The sequence below is a fragment of the Artemia franciscana genome, chromosome 18 (assembly GCF_032884065.1).
Source record: "Artemia franciscana chromosome 18, ASM3288406v1, whole genome shotgun sequence".
Classification (NCBI taxonomy): Eukaryota; Metazoa; Arthropoda; class Branchiopoda; order Anostraca; family Artemiidae; genus Artemia; species Artemia franciscana.
In genome coordinates, this window is record NC_088880.1 from 16,517,580 (window position 1) to 16,534,050 (window position 16,471).

Consider the following 16,471-nt stretch of genomic DNA (forward strand, 5'->3'; position numbering starts at 1 on the left):
TCCCGGGATATACTTTAGCCTGTAGACCCATCCCTGAAAGTTTCATTTTCCTAACATAACCCCTTTCTGAGATAGGAAGAAGTCACTCAACTAGAATTTTACCAAAAATTGTGGTTCAAGAGTGAAAATCTTTCTCGTTAGGCTATTTTTAATCTTACCCATAAAAATACCAAATGAGGCATTATTCAATGAAAACGCCCCGCAAAAAAGTATTTTTAACTGAAACCAATACTATCAATTGTTTATCTGTTCATGAAAGGCCACTGCCTTGGGGGGGGGGGGGGTATTTGGTATAGTATAAGGCAGAGATCCAATAGGGAAAAAAGAGATGCACCATTTGGTACTTATCTATTATATAATACACCCTCGACAAGTGAAATGTGGTTAATGCTAATAAAAAAAAAAGATGAAAATCGAATAGGCTACCTTATTAGCAATATTGTGAGAACTACAACTTAGAAATATGCTCCCAGAACGTAGTGTTACACGTCCAAAAATGTTGCTTCTTGCAAGAGTCCAAGGTCATGATGTGTCCATTGACGCAGTGTTTTGTTTTGGGCAACAACCCCTTATCCTGGAAAAATATAATTGCCTCTTCTTCGGTCCTTGGCAAGTCCCAAATCTTAATTTGAACATCCATGGTGAGGCAATAGTCTATCAATAGTCAAAGCAATCTAACCGGCGTCCTCAAGAATCGCGTTAATAATGAACTAGGTCAAGAATCGCACTAATAATGAACTTTTCTTTGTCTTTGAGACGTTCTGCCGAAGCCAAAGCTCCCAATTTAATAATTCACAAATGACTTTCACAGTTTTTCTAATAAATTATTCCACTTCCTTCATATTTTATTGTCACCAAACTTCACTTCTTGAATGTGTTTTATATAATAGACAAGTACCCACCATTTGACTCTTGACTCAATACCGTTTCCAAATTACTATAATAGTCATTACCATTGCAGTCGTGTCCCAGTCCCCGCCTCCTAATGGGGTCAGATATAGGCGACGCTAGCAATAGGCTATGTACAAAATTTTGCTGACTCTGTTTTTCTTTCTATTTTTATTTTAATGTGTAAACTACGATTATTTTGCTCTTTTTGCATCCCTGCCCAGGCATAGAACCCAGTATTGCCAAGTGCCGATTATAAACATCACAATCAAGGCTAAAAAATAGTGTCAAAAAATGTGTGCGCATACCGTCTGAGGTAAAAAAAGAGGGTATTTTCACAAAAAGTGCAAGTTGACAACCCTGTTTCTTGGGTTAAATGCACTTTTGACAAAATTACCAACTTCTAACGTTAAAGGCGAGTGAAAACTCACATCCTAAAAGAGTGATTTCAACTCGTTGGAGCAAGGCTCCTCTTCCAAACTAGCTCCATTAGAACAACTTTCTTAACTTATTCTTTTCAGAAAAGCTTTATTTTGCTTGTTGGTTTGCACTCTTTCCTGTACTTTTCTCGTCAACAGTTGGTTCATAATGCAAATTGAAAAAAAAAAAAAAAAACTGCAGTGAAGTCAGCAAACATTGTTCAGCAAGAACTGGCGTTTAGTGGATTGCGTCCATGCATTATGAGGGAGGAGAAAGGGGGCTGGGAATCAATTAAACTGTAGCAAATCAAATAAGCCTAGAGTTTCTCTCATAAGAATGAAAAAACAATTTGGGTTGTTATTCCACCCTAGCTAGTAGGCTATAGAAGAAGAAACTTAGGTAAATATTTCGCTGTTCATATTGTTGACCTACAAATAAGGCAAATATAGTGCTCGGTGTTTTTTTATGCTCTGTACGGACATAATAATCGCTTCTGTCCCAAATTCAAATTTAAGTCCTTTTAGAACCCTTGAAAATGACTAAAAAAATTCTGTTTTTTGGGTATAAAAAAGGTTTAAACCATGGATTTAAAACTTACTATTTTATTATAATTTCATTGTTTTAAAGTTATATAAGCCACAGGCATTGGTTAAGTCCGATAAAATATTCAAAATAATTTCTTCATTTTTCTGTCCGCCATGTTTCTTCTATCGGCTTTGATATTTTTCGACACATAGGTGAAACGGCATTTTTTAAGCGACCTAACGGAACAAAAAGAAAACATGGAGGATTTGTTATGAATTTTCTTTAATCAACTTAACCAATCTTGACAAATCAATGTTCGTGAATTTTACAACTTTTACAAAGTGGACTTATAATGAAATTGAAACAAATTTGTGTGATTGAAACAAATGTTATAACCCTTGTTAATATCCAAAAAATATAGAATGAAATTATCATTTTCAAGGATCCTAAAAGTGCTTAAAATTGAATTTGCGAGAAAAACAATTATTATATTCAGAAAGAGCATTAAAAATTGCATCTAGTAGTATGTTCAATTAACTTGTAGGTCAATAACATGAATAACGAAAATTTACCAAATCTTACACCAAGACTACCTAAATTATTAGGCCTATCCTAGTAGTTTCACATACCATATTCTATCCCTTAAATGACTACCAATGAGTGAGTAAAAAATCTTATAATATCTTATGCTTATGCTTTGAAATGAGGCCTAGTGAATGGAGTTACTAAACTGAGTCACTGGAGGGTATATTGTTTGATGAAAATAAATTTTTACACTGAGATGAATATATGCCAATATAACTGTTGGTGATCTTTTCGTCCAAAATTGTTCCTCAATCGCAAAGAATCAAAAATTAAAACAAAAATATTCAGTTTACCTTTGTAGCTAATGAATATTTCGAGGATTATAAGTAGACCTATTGGAAAATATCACTGGTCTTTAGTATTTTTATGTAGTAATCGATTGACCTTTTGCTTGTGGTTTCCAACAGAAACTAAAGTAAATGAAGATATTGGTTATGCCTAATTCAGATGAAAATTCAAAATGAAATGCCTTTCATTTTGACCACAGCTACGTATCAGCCCCAGTAGCCTAAGTGAAGGAATGTTTCCATTTTAGCTTATGGTTTTCTATCGATTGGAATAAAAACTGCGTGTAACTGTGAAAATACCTGTCAGCCTGAAAAAGTGAATGGAATATTTCGTTTCTATTTTTAATTTTTATCGTTTGGTGTAAGTAATCGTTGCGAAAAAATATCTCCAATTATCTCACTATTCACCTTGAGAGGACGGAATAACTATTGACTTTAACTAGTTTTGTCATGAAGTCTACGGAATAGCCGACTTTTTATTAGTGATAGTTTTATAAACTGCAGCTGAACATTAAAATATGAACAATACGAGAACCTACTTAATTTCTTTCTAATCTGCGTACATAACAATTTCAGCCTACAAAACATATACAAACTCGAGTATATTTGAAGATGGACCCACTCTCGAGGCGCCGTATAAGGTAGGTTAACCGAGGCATTTTATGGCCCTTGGTATTTACCAAGTTACATATAGCGATTGCAAATTCTGTAAGTCTGTCTGTCCCGGTTATGCTAGTTTAGGCACTTCCAGATAAGCCAGGACGATGATATTTGGCAGGCGTATCAGGGACCAGACCAGATTAAATTCGAAATAGTCGTTTCCCCGAGTCAAACATCTGGAGGGAGCGGGTGGACGGTTAGTTGGAAAAAATTAGAAAAAATGAGGTATTTTTAACTTACGAACGGGTGATCGGATCTTAATGAAATTTGATATTTAGAAGGATATCGTGTCTCAGAGCTCTTATTTCAAATCCCGACCGGATCCGGTGACACTGGGGGGGGGGCTGGAGGGGATACCTAAAACGGTGGAAAACGCTTAGAGTGGAGGGATCGGGATTAAACTTGGTGGGAAAAATAAGGACCAGTCCTAGATACGTGATTGACATAACCAGAATGGATCCGCTCTCTTCGAGGGACTTAGGGGGGAAGGGTTCATTCTGAAAAATTAGAAAAAATGATGTATTTTAACTTACGCAGGAGCGATCGGATCTTAAAGAAATTTTATATTTAGAAGGACCTCGTAATTCAGATCTCTTATTTTAAATCCTGACTGGATCCATTATCATTGGGGGGGGGGCAGAAATTCTGGAAAACGCTGGAGCGGAGGGATCAGGATGAAACTTGGTGGGAAGAATAAGCACAAGTCTCAGATACGTGATTGAATTGGAGGGGTGGAGGGGGTGATTCGGAAAAATTAGAAAAATGAGGCATTTGTAACTTACGAACGGGCGATCAGATCTTAATGAAATTTGACATTTAGAAGGATCTTATGCTTCAAAGCTCTTATTTTAAATCCTGACCAGATCTGGTGACATTGGGGCGAGTTGGAGGGGGAAACCGGAAATCTTGAAAAACGCGAAAATTGAGGTATCTTTATCTTACGAATGGGTGATCGGATCTTAATAAAACTTGATATATAAACGATCTTATGTCTCAGATGCTCCATTTTTAATTCGAATCGGATTCGGAAACATAGGGGCTAGAGGGGGAAACAGAAATCTTGGAAAACACTTAGAGTGGAGAGATCGGGATGAAACTTGATGGGAAGAATAAGCACAAGTTCTAGATACATGATTGACATAATTGGAACAGATTTCCGGTACTTTGGCGAGTTCGTTGCTTCTGGACGTGCTAGGACGATGAAAATTGGTAGGCGTGTCATGGACCTGCGCAAATTGACTTGATAACAGTCGTTTCCTTGGTTCGACCATCTGGGGGGCTGGAGGGAGAGGAAAAAGTGAAAAATTAGGTATTTTTTACTTACGAATGGGTGATCGGATCTTAATGAAATTTGATATTTAGAAGGACCTCGTGTTTCAGAGCTCTTATTTTAATTCCCACCCGTATCCGGTGATATTGGGGGAGTTGGTCAGGGAAACGGGAAATCTTGGAAAACACTTAGAGTGGAGAGATCGGGATGAAACTTGGTGGGAAGAATAAGCACAAGTCCTAGATACGTGATTGACATAACCTGACTGAATCCGCTCTCCTTGGGGGAGCCTGGGGAGGGGGGTGTTAATTCGGAAAAATTAGAAAAATTTATGTATTTTTAACTTAAGAACGGGTGACCCGATCTTAATGAAATTTCATATTTAGAAGGAACTCATGTCTCAGTGCTCTATTTCAAATCCTGACCATATCTGTTGACATTGGGGGGAGTTGGAGGGGAAACTGGAAATCTTGGAAAACGCTTAGAGTGGAGAATTCTGGATGAAACTTGGAGAAATCTGGATGAAATAAGCAAATGTCGTAGATACGTGGTTGACGTAACCGTAGTGGATCCGTTCTCTTTGGGGGAGTTAGGGGGTGGGGCTCAGTGCTTTGGCGAGTGTGGTGCTTCTGGTTGTGCTAGGACTATGAAAATTGGTAGGCGTGTCAGGGACCTGCACAAACTGACTTGATAAAGTCGTTTTACCTGATTCGACCATCTGGGGGGCCTAAGGGAGAGGAAAAATTAGAAAAAATGAGGCATTTTTAATTTACAAGTGGGCGATCGGATCTTAAAGAATTTTGAAAATTAGAAGGACCTTGTGTCTCAGAGCTCTTATTTTAAATCCTGACCGGCATTAAGCCTCTGATTTTCCTTTTAAATCAGTCTATTTCCCAGAAAAAAAGCTTTTGCTAATCCTCAGCATGGGTTATATTATATTTTGTCATCCTACTTCCTCTTCTTCTTTTTTCAGCCCTTTTTATGGCACTTGGTATTAACCAAGTGACATATAGCAATCGCAAATTCTGTCGGTCCCGGTTTGCTTCTTTAGGCACTTCCAGGTAAGCTAGGACGATGAAATTTGGCAGGCGTATCAGGGACCGGACCGGATTAAATTAGAAATAGTCGTTTTCCATATTTGACCATCTGGGAGGGGCGAGTGGGGGGCCCGTTAATTCAGAAAAAATAGAAAATTGAAGTATTTTTAAATTACGAACGGTTGATCAGATCTTAATGAAAGCTGATGTTTGGAAGGAATCATGTCTCAAAGCTGTTATTTTAAATCCTGACCGGATCTGGTGACATTGGGGGGAGTTGGGAGGGGGAAACCTAAAATCTTGGAAATTACTTAGATTGGGGGGATCGGGATGAAACTTGATGTGAAAAATAAGCACAAGTCCTAGATACATGATTGACATAACCGAACCGGATCCGCTCTCTTTGGGGTAGTTGGGGGGGGGGGGGGTTAGTTCTGAAAAATTAGAAAAAATGAGGTATTTTTAACTTGCGAACGGGTGATCGGAAGTCAATGAAATTTGATATTTAGAAGGATATTGTGTCTCACAGCTCTTATTTTAAATCCCGACCGGATTTGGTAACATTGGGGGGGGGAGCTGGGAGGGGTAAACCTAAAGCTTGGAATACACTTTGTGTGGAGGGATCGGGATGAAACTTGGTGGGAAAAATAAACACAAGTCCTAGATACATGATTGACATAACCGGAACGGATCCGCTCTCTTTGGGGTAGTTGTGAGGGGGGGGGGGGTTAATTCTGAAAAATTAGAAAAAAGGAGGTATTTGTGACTTACGAACGGGTGATCGTATCCCAATGAAATTTGATATTTAGAAGGATATCGTGTCTCAAAGCTCTTATTTTAAATCCCGACCGGATCTGGTGATATTGGGGGGAGTTTGGGGTTGGGGAAACTAAAATCATGGAAAATGCTTAGATTGGAGGGATCGGGATGAAACGTGGTGGAAAAATAAGCAGAAGTCCTAGATACATGATTGACATAACCGAACGGAAAAACTAGAAAAAATGAGGTATTTTTAGCTTACGAACGGGTGATCGTATCCTAATGAAATTTGATATTTAGAAGGATATCGTGTCTCAAAGCTCTTATTTTAAATCCCGACCAGTTCTGGTGATGTTGGGGGGAGTTTGGGGGAGGGGTTGGGGGAACCTAAAATCATGGAAAACGCTTCGATTGGAGGGATCAGGATGAAACGTGGTGGGAAAAATAAGCAGAAGTCTTAGATACGTGATTTACATAATTGGAATGGATCCGCTCTATTGGGGGGGGGGGGGGTAATTCCGAAAAATAAGAAAAAATGACGTATTTTTAACTTACGAAGGAGTGATCGGATCTTCATGAAGCTTCATATTCAGAAGGACCTCGTAACTCAGATCTCTTATTTTAAATCTCAACCGGATCAAGCTTAATCAAGGGGGGGGGCAGAAATCTTAGAAAATACTTAAAGCGGTGAGATCAGGATGAAACTGGATGGGAAGAATAGAAACCTGGCTAAGAAATCTTAGAAAATACTTAAAGCGGTGAGATCAGGATGAACTGGATGGGAAGAATAGAAACCTGTCTAAGATACGTGACTGACATAACCGGACTGGATCTGCTCTCTTTGGTGGTGTTGGGGGGGGGGGGGGTAATTTTCAAAATTGAGGTAGTTGTAACTTACGAAAGGGTGACCAGATCTTAATGAAATTTGATATTTAGAAGGATCTTGTGCTTTAGAGCTCTAATTCTAAATTCCGACTAGATCCTTTGACATTGGGGGGAGTTGGGGGGGTACCGGAATTCTTGGAAAACGTGAAAATGGGGTATTTTTATCTTATGAATAGGTGATCGGATCTTAATGAAATTTGATATTTAGAAGGAATTCATGTCTCAGAGCTCTGATTTCAAATCCCGACCAGATCTTTTGACATTGGGGGAGTTTGAGGGGGAAATCTTGGAAAAAACTTGGAGTGGAGGAATTGGGATGAAGCTTGGTGGATAAAATAAGCAAATGTCCTTGATAAGTGATTGACAGAACCGTACTGGATTCAATCTCTTTGGGGGAGTTGGGGGGAGGGATTCAGTGATTTGGTGATTTTGTGGCTTCTAGTCGTGCTAGGACGATGAAAATTGATAGGCGTGTCAGGGATCTGCACAATTTGATTTAATAAAGTCGTTTTCCCAGATTCGACCATCTGGGGGGGCTAAAGGAAGAGGAGAATTAGACAAAATTAGGTATTTATAGTTTAAGAGTGGGTGATCGGATATTAATGAAATTTGATATTTAGAAGGACATCGTGACTCAGTGCTCTTATTTAAAATCCCGACCGGCCTAAAGCCTCTTATTTTCCTTTTTAAATCAAACTATTGATTCACAGAATTTTTTTAGAGCTCATACCATATGATCTCTTGGCTCTTAGCTCTTCTTGCCTCGTCACAAGTGCCATATGAGCTCTTAGCTCTTGTTTTATTGTAGAGAAAACTTTATTGTGACAAGCTTGTGTGATTATGGGAGTATGTGACGTTGGATTGACTTATATATAAGAATTGTTTCGTAGCGTATTTCATTTAAGGGGTGGTAATCAGCATTTTTGTCTTAGGGCGAACTTTCTTTTCAAGCAATCTATATATATATATATATATATATATATATATATATATATATATATATATATATATATATATATATATATAATATATATATATATATATATATATATATATATATATATATATATATATAATATATATATATAATATATATATATATATATATATATATATATATATATATATATATATATATATATATATATATATATAGACATATATATATATATATATATACATATATATATATATATATATATATATATATATATATATATATATATATATATATATATATATATATATACATATATATATATATATATATATATATATATATATATATATATATATATATATATATATATACATATATATATATATATATATATATATATATATATATATATATATATATATTTGGAGAAAGCATTTGAATAAGATGTCCACCAATACTTTATTTGTAGTCACAACAAGAGTATCTGTTTTCTAGCATTGTATCTTATGTTTTATCTAAGAAACATATAGTTTTGGAGACGATTATGAGCAGATCTCTAGTTTCCTTTGTTGGCGATAAGAAAACGAATATTGAATAAAATATACAAAAAAAAATATTATGGAATTACGCACAAAGTGGTTTTACTTACAACAAAAATATGGAGGCGTAGGATTGGAAAAAGATGTCGAACCCGGTAAAGTCTTGGATGTTGGACAATTTTTTTCGGATGCCAGAGAGTCTGTTTGAGCCACATATTCGTCTATCATTAATGCGTCAAGGCTTTTGAGAGATTGTGTAGTCCCTTGAAGAAATTATTGAACAGCGTAGTTATTATTAAGTTTAATATTTATTCTTTATATTGTGGTTTTGACCACATAACGAATGTTATGCCTCCTTGCGGCATTTCGTTTCATTTTGCCGATAACTTACTTGATTTTATCCTGTCAAATACATCTCATATTTAAAGATAGTATTAGAAAACATATTCTGTTGCTATAAAATCTAATCAAGGAATTAAACGTAAGGATATCTATCTAGTCAGTTTTAGTTTGGGAAATAAAAATTTAATCTTGAAATCCGTGGGTACAGACAGTGGCTGATTCAGGTGGGGGCACGCACCCTCCTAACTTAGTGGTGGATGGGGGTAATATCTTGTTCCCCTATTAAATATCACATTTTTCGTAGAGGGTGAACAGTTTCTCATTTTTTTATGGCGGGGTGGTTTCTATAACTTACTTGTTTTTTTGTATCAATAATTTTACATCATTTTGATTTCAACAGATTTATTAGAACTTTAACCTTCAGCAGCTTTTAGATTGAATTTACGACTATTTCGACAACCTACCTACGGCGTATAATCGTTGAGGTCCCTTTAAATTGCTGGCATTTCTTTGTTCGTAGGTTTATCGGAGTAAAATATTTTCCGCCGCCCGCTGAAAAATTCCTGGATCCCTGGGTACAAATCATTTGTGTTCCTTGTTTGTTAGACTTTAAGATAATGAATACAAGGTTTGCAATTTTAAACATGTATGGAATAGCCACCGGGAATAGAATCATATTTCATCGTATTTGGCAAAAGAATATTTTAGGCTGTGATAAAGAGTCCCCACCCATCTGCATTATGATTACAACTCCCCGCAAGTTTGATCTAGCTGCTAAAGCTTGGAAGAGAAATGGGTTATTTTCCTTTCATTTGTGAAATTTCGTCTTTTCAAGATGACACTGCGCCAAATACAAAATTTTCGATTCGAAGATGCTTGGCTGCATGGAAAATGATGGCCGATTAAAATTTTGGAGTTAGCATTGCCGATATCAACATATAATACATCTGAAAATGGAATTGCTCAAGTTAGTTTTTGACATCCGACTTAAGAAAAAAAATCACGTTAATCCAAACTATAAAATTATAAAAAAAAGAGTTTGATACAAGACCTAAGCACCGCGCGTTACAGATTTTTTTTCTGTTTTTTTTTTTTGGAATAAGCTATACTATTAATAAGATCCTTACGATTATGCAGCTTATTTCTCGACGATTTTCATTGGTGAAAAGGTATTGCATTTATTAGCTTTGCGCGTTTACGTAATATTAGGCTCCAAATGATAATTAAATCTAAAGGTTGTCTCATTTCTACTATTATAAACAATTAGAATTTCACCGAATTTTTTATTGACTGCTTAAATCCCAAATAGAGTTTAAAATTTATTTATGTTAATCTATTTTAATGCAAATACCCCCCCCCCCTTCCGAAGGCCATGTCTTCGTGATGCAAAATTAGCTTTAGCTTACCTTATTTTCTCTTTACTCCAAGTTCAATCACTTAGTAGCTCCTAACTAGTTTCGAATGTACTTCATAATGTTTGGCGACGATAGTTGAGTTTGATGAAACAGCGACTCCAACCAATGGATCAAAGGATAGTCTTCTCAGCTTTCTGCTTAACGATCTACCTTGTGTATTTAAACCAACCAATCAGATCGCTTAAAATTTTAATTTCCCTTTTAATAATTCCAGTAGTTTGTTAGTAGTATATTTGAGGAAATAGTTTCTTCTAATATACTTCTGACCCTCTCCCAAATCAAAACTTGAGATCCACCTGACCCCCAACCCCTGAAAGTTTCAACTCAGTCTCCAAAGCCGTTCTTGGGTTGTTCCGGATACCTTATTTTGAAGGAGTTGGTCATTTATCCCATTTTTAATGAATGGTTGCAGAATAAAATGTTCTACAACTAAAGGTTGTAGTATGTTATGCCTGAAGCTGGAGATAAAAATACGAAGCACCTCGACTCTGGGAGAGCGTAAAAGGTCTTTGAGTTCGGTGGATTGTTATTTTAAAACAATATCAATAAGTTAGGGAAGGACGAGTATTGACGCATTGTCTTGATTACTAACGTGTGCCACCAGCAAAATCCAAATAATAATTCTATCCCTCCCCCTACCCCTCAATTTAATGAAATAACGGACTTGAAGTCAATAGTTCTTACTTGAAAAGATGATACGTGCACATTTCCCGTCGACAGCCCAGACACTTCCATTGTATTTCAACCATAATGTCTTCCTGTTTTTACGCTAAATTGTATTTTCTTGAAGTTGTGGATTTCCATGAGAAAGTGCAATCTTTCTCACGGCTAATCCATCCTGGCTATCGTCCTCCATGTCTTTGCTGGTGTAAAATATGTTAGCTCTTTCTGATTAGTTTCAGACATGATTTTTTCTAGGTGAAGCATTAGGCGGGAAAACGGTTTCATGATTAACAATAATCCAGTGTCTTCCAGTGGACTGGGCAAGTCTTCCTTGAAAAAAAAAATAGTAAAGAATAAAGTTAAATCGTGAATGAACTGACGTTGAGTCTTGTATATTGAATGGGACAGTTGCCCCCTGTTCCTACCCTATATGATAATTTCTGTTCGTTTACTTCTCATGTGAAAAATCGTTTTTTTTTCATTTTTATTTAATTTCGTTTTTAATATAACATTCAGGCTTATATTAAATATCATCTGGTAGGGAGGCTGTCATTTAGGCTTTTCTTTTGAAAGTTGGAGGTTTCGATCGCTTAAGTGAACTATTTTCTTTTTCTAATACGCTCTCCGCCTGCTGGTTTGCATTATTTTCGATAGTCGTCACCCCCCTTGGATTAGATACACAACCTGGTTGAGTTTGGGTTGTACTTTTTATAAATTACTTTTAGCTAAACTTTCACAATTATTCTACTATTAAGCTCAAATATTGCTATTTCAGGTACTGAAATAGCAATATTCAGGTGTTTTTTGAAACTTCGAAATAATTCTAGAAACAAAAACTCCAATGGGGGAATATATTAAGACCTTTAATGCTGTCCAATGTGTCCAGGAGTCTAAAAATCAGCACTCTGTTAAAAAATACAGCTTTTTACTTTGTTTAAAATAGAAGTATGAAATTCTTTTGTTTGAGTTCTGCATTTTTGGCAACATTTTCTTTGGCCATGGGTCAAGTTCTTGAGTTGCCGAAAAGAGAATGCATCACTATATCTGCTCATAAATATTGATGTTTTATTGTTGTCATAGCAATTACATTTGACAAGTTGAAAGAAAAAGTGAAATAGTTGCAATCATATGCAGAGGAATTTTGGATTTCGTAATTAAAAAAACAATATCCTGTGCCATTTTTTGAAGAGGAAGCGATACCTTAAGATCATTTTGCCATCTTCAGCATCGGATTATCGTTACAAAGGTTGGATTGTCCAAGGGCACTAGCTATCATCGAGAGATGTCGTAAGTTTATGGTGTTGACTGAAAAGGCAGTGAGATTTCGCGTCCCTTTTGTCGGTGAGCTTGTCAATAAAAGCGGGACGCCAGTGAGAACTGCCAACTCAGCCAAATTGTTCAGATGATAATTTTTTGAGAGGATTTTTAGTGTTCTCCGAGTGGGTAGCCTATCCTGGAATATTTTTAGGAACTCTCCTTTCCTGAACTTAAAAAAGAAAATTCTGCTCTGTTTAATTAAAATTTACTGTTTCTGATTATCTAAGTTTCATTAAATTGAATATTTCTCTCTCTGGCTCAAAACGCAAGGAGTTAGATAGTTTTTCCGAGATTTTCGGAAAATTAGGTGTCGGCTTTTAGTTTTCTGTCATTGGTCGGATCCTTCATCCAAGCTCTACAAGTTATGACAAGGACCCCCCCCCCCATCGATTCCAAGTAGTTTGAAATACAAACTAAGAAAAGTTTTTCGTAGACGAGACAGGGTAATACTTTAAGGTACCACATCCTCTTTAGTCGAGAGTTGTTTCCCACCCACTTCGACTGTGCATGTTGGATCGATTGATTCCTTCCGTTTGCTTGTAGTTTTTGTTATGTCTTTCTTCAAAAAAAATCCGTGACAAAGAACTTGCCACATTTCTCAATTTCTTGGCTTGTCTATAAAATTGATTATGTGTTGTATAGTGTCTTTTCAATAACTGACGCTGATTTTGTCTTTTTTCCTGCTAAATTCCAGATCATTTTTGTTTGCTAAACATGATGTTGGTGAATGTTTTTGCGTTTTAATTCATTAACAAAAAAGGTTTAAGCCAGACGTTTATGTAGAGGCTGGGCAGGGAGACGGTTTTAGACCCCCCCCCTAAAAGGTCTTGATTTCTACCAATTTTTCAGTTTAATTCTGACTCTTTTTGCTTCTTTTCCTACGAATTTGGTCCTTTGCCAAAGGACCCCCTCGATTACTGGTTACCTGGTTCCAACAATTCCTTGTTGAGATATTACGCTTATAAGTCACATATTTACACACATGTTGATATCTAAGCGCTTGTCCAATCCATGGTGACTTGGTACAGACATTGAACTAACGAGTAAGCTACCCAAATAGGAGTCTGACTGGGAAAAAACCTTTTAGGAAATTACCAGTTATCGCAGGGATGTCAAAGTCATCGCAAAAGTGTTTGACTTATTGGAAATGTCCTGGACCTTAATAAGTGTTTTAATTAAAATGTCGTTTCTTATAAATTCCACTATGCAATTGCTATTAAGTAGCACGTAGTCATTTAAGAAAGTTATAACTTTTTCCTGGAAAAGTTAGGAAATTTTAGGGTTTCCCACGATTTTCGAACATGTAATGAGCCTGAAGATTTCAAGAATGATAACGTCAAAGAAGCGTTTTAATGGGATCGACTCTGTTTTCATCATACTTAAAAACACATATGCATAAGGGGAGGGGATATGTTGTAATCGGTGCCTCCTTCCCAATTATCAATCAGTTAAAATTTGGAGTTGATTTCCTGGAATATATTTTTCCGTATGTTTTTGAAATTTCAACAATCGTATTACTAGCCAATGTATACAATGCACTGAACTATATTTGTAGGTTTTATTGCTAGTTTAACCTTTTGTATGTTCATATTCACACCATTTCCGAGGAGGATTGTTCCATAGTCAACTTTGTTTATTAACGACTCCTGTTAATTTTCCTTGTTAATTAAGAGTTTTTGCCAAGGCTAAAAGGATACCAACTTGGTCGATAAATGGTGTCAGTTTTTCTTTGATCGATCCAGGGACGCTGCAAATGTTTAGTCCACTTTTAAAAGCTCTGCTAGTATTTTCTGTCCTTCAGATCGAGCTTTTTCGTTTTTTCTCTTGTGCCTTTTAACTAAAAAAGGCTTTTCAGAGTAGCCTCTCTGTTGAGGGGATGTTGCCTAAGGTTGAAATTGCTAGTCCTTTCCAATAATTCCCGCAGTCGTGATTAAAAAAAAAAAAAAAGTTATCAAAGCGTAAAATAGGCAAATTTTATTCGAATTTCATGAAATTCGTGGGGAGGAGCGTGAGCTTAGGAGGCAGGTTACGCCTAGGCTAAAGGCACTTGATTACGTAAATAGTGACATACTAAGATATTTTATTTTATCAAAGGCATGGGACTAATGTTGCCAACGCTCGGTTGGAAAAATTTTTGGTAAAATAAAAATTTTCGAGTACATTTCCGTTTTCCTTGCTCCTTTGTGACTCGGATATTGGTTTTAATTTATAGAAAATTTTCTTCTGATTACCGTAAATTTTTGCCTAGTTTTCAGACGGTACAAATTATTCTCTTCTGGTACAATTTCAGTCGGGAAACTGGTACAGTTTATTTCTTAGCGTTGGCAGCGCTACATGGGACACCCTAATTAGGCCAGATGAAGAGGAGGCAGGACTAGGTGCTCTACTAGCTGTATGTGCCCCGGAAGACACGGTGTAATCCTTTGATTCCTTCTCTGTTATTGACCTCGTTTTATTATTATTTTTTCTTTCACTGAATGTTAATGATCTCCAATGTGTGATTTCGACAATTTCTCACCAAAAAGTTAGCAATCGTTAATTATATTAAATTTTTAGGAAACATTTTAAGTGTTCGAAAATGCTGAGACTAAAAGAAACATTAGCCTTTAGGATTCCTGACGTATTAATAAATAAAAAATGTCTGGGGTTAGTTTGGAAACCTCATTTTTCAGAATTCAGTCATTGCCCCCTCCGTCCGCACCCAGGATACTATTAAATTTAGGCACCTGTTTTGAATTATTGATTTTCAGCGTGAGTGTGAGCGTAGAATACCTGTTGACTCTCGCATCTCTATGGTTGTCCCTTTTAGGAGACAGTCCCCTCAACAGAAAGGATAAGTTGCATTGTTGTATATGATCAGAAAATTTAAGTTGACGATGTCGAACTTTCAGTAGTAGTAGTTTCATGATGAAATTACTGCTAGACACAATTGTTAATTTTGAATTAAATAAAAGCTCATTCATATTTCCATCCGTATTGATGTTTTTCCTCATTTCGGATGAATGCTCTACCTAAGAATCCCCTAGGTATGCTGCTTTGAATTGTTGCGCCCTTGCAAAAGGGGAAGGGAGAAATTACGGACCTCCGGAATTGGATGATTTTGTTGCTATCCTACAGTTTTCGTTTCTGTTTTACTGTGCTGGCAAAATTGGTCCGTTAAACAAAAATTCAATTTTCATGGCTGAAAACTCATGAGTACGTGCCTATTAATGCAGTTTTGTTTTTCACTTTAAGAAGTTTAAGCTATGGTTTCTAAAAGTCTTAAAATAATTCCAGGTAAATTGAAAGTTTTCCACTTGCCCAATGCCACGGGGTTATTATTCGAATAGTGAAAATGCAACTTTCTAATCAGGAAAAATGTCTTCTTTTTCGTTTTTCCCATTACTAAAGATGATCTTTGCTTTAAGAAAACTTTTTTTCTGCTTTCTCCATTTAGAAGTAAAATATATACTAATGAAATATACTTTAAATTATACTAATTATACTAATAATTTTTAATAAAAAGAAAAACGAATAATCATTCTTTGTGATGATATAGTCTCACCATATGTTCGAAGTCATTGCTGGTTCTGATCCCTTTGCATTGTCGAAGTTTCAGAATTTCAGCATGTGACACCTATATTATGAGACATATGAGAACATATGAGAAATCAGCAAAGAATTGTTCAGCTTTTTAATCATTTCTTTAAAAACAACCTAATTTTTTGTACTTGCAATTGATTTTCAGCATTAAATGTTTCAGCATTTTTTGCATTTATTGCATTTATTTTAATATTTAGGGCCTTAACCTATGCAAACTACCTACTGTTTACAAATAGGCCTTATGGTCGAAAAGGGGACATGTTTGACCTTGAGTATATCTTTAGGTGGAAACTTTCAGGGATTATTCCCTGGGCCGAGGGGAATTTTTTTTGGGAGAGGGAGCTTAGGCTATTTGGG

The 16,471-nt window shown here is 36.1% G+C and overlaps 1 protein-coding gene across 3 annotated transcripts in view; it reads left to right on the forward strand.

Moving 5' to 3' along the window:
* LOC136038679 (leucine-rich repeat-containing protein 24-like) overlaps positions 1-16,471 on the forward strand; it is a 66,354-nt gene that overhangs the window by 11,725 nt on the left and 38,158 nt on the right. The window contains exon 2 of one of the 3 annotated variants that reach the window (XM_065721961.1): positions 3,282-3,346. The exons of the other annotated variants lie outside the window; for them this stretch is intronic. The gene's annotated coding sequence lies outside the window, so the exon portion shown is untranslated. The remainder of the gene's footprint in view (positions 1-3,281; positions 3,347-16,471) is intronic. 3 annotated transcript variants of the gene reach the window in all.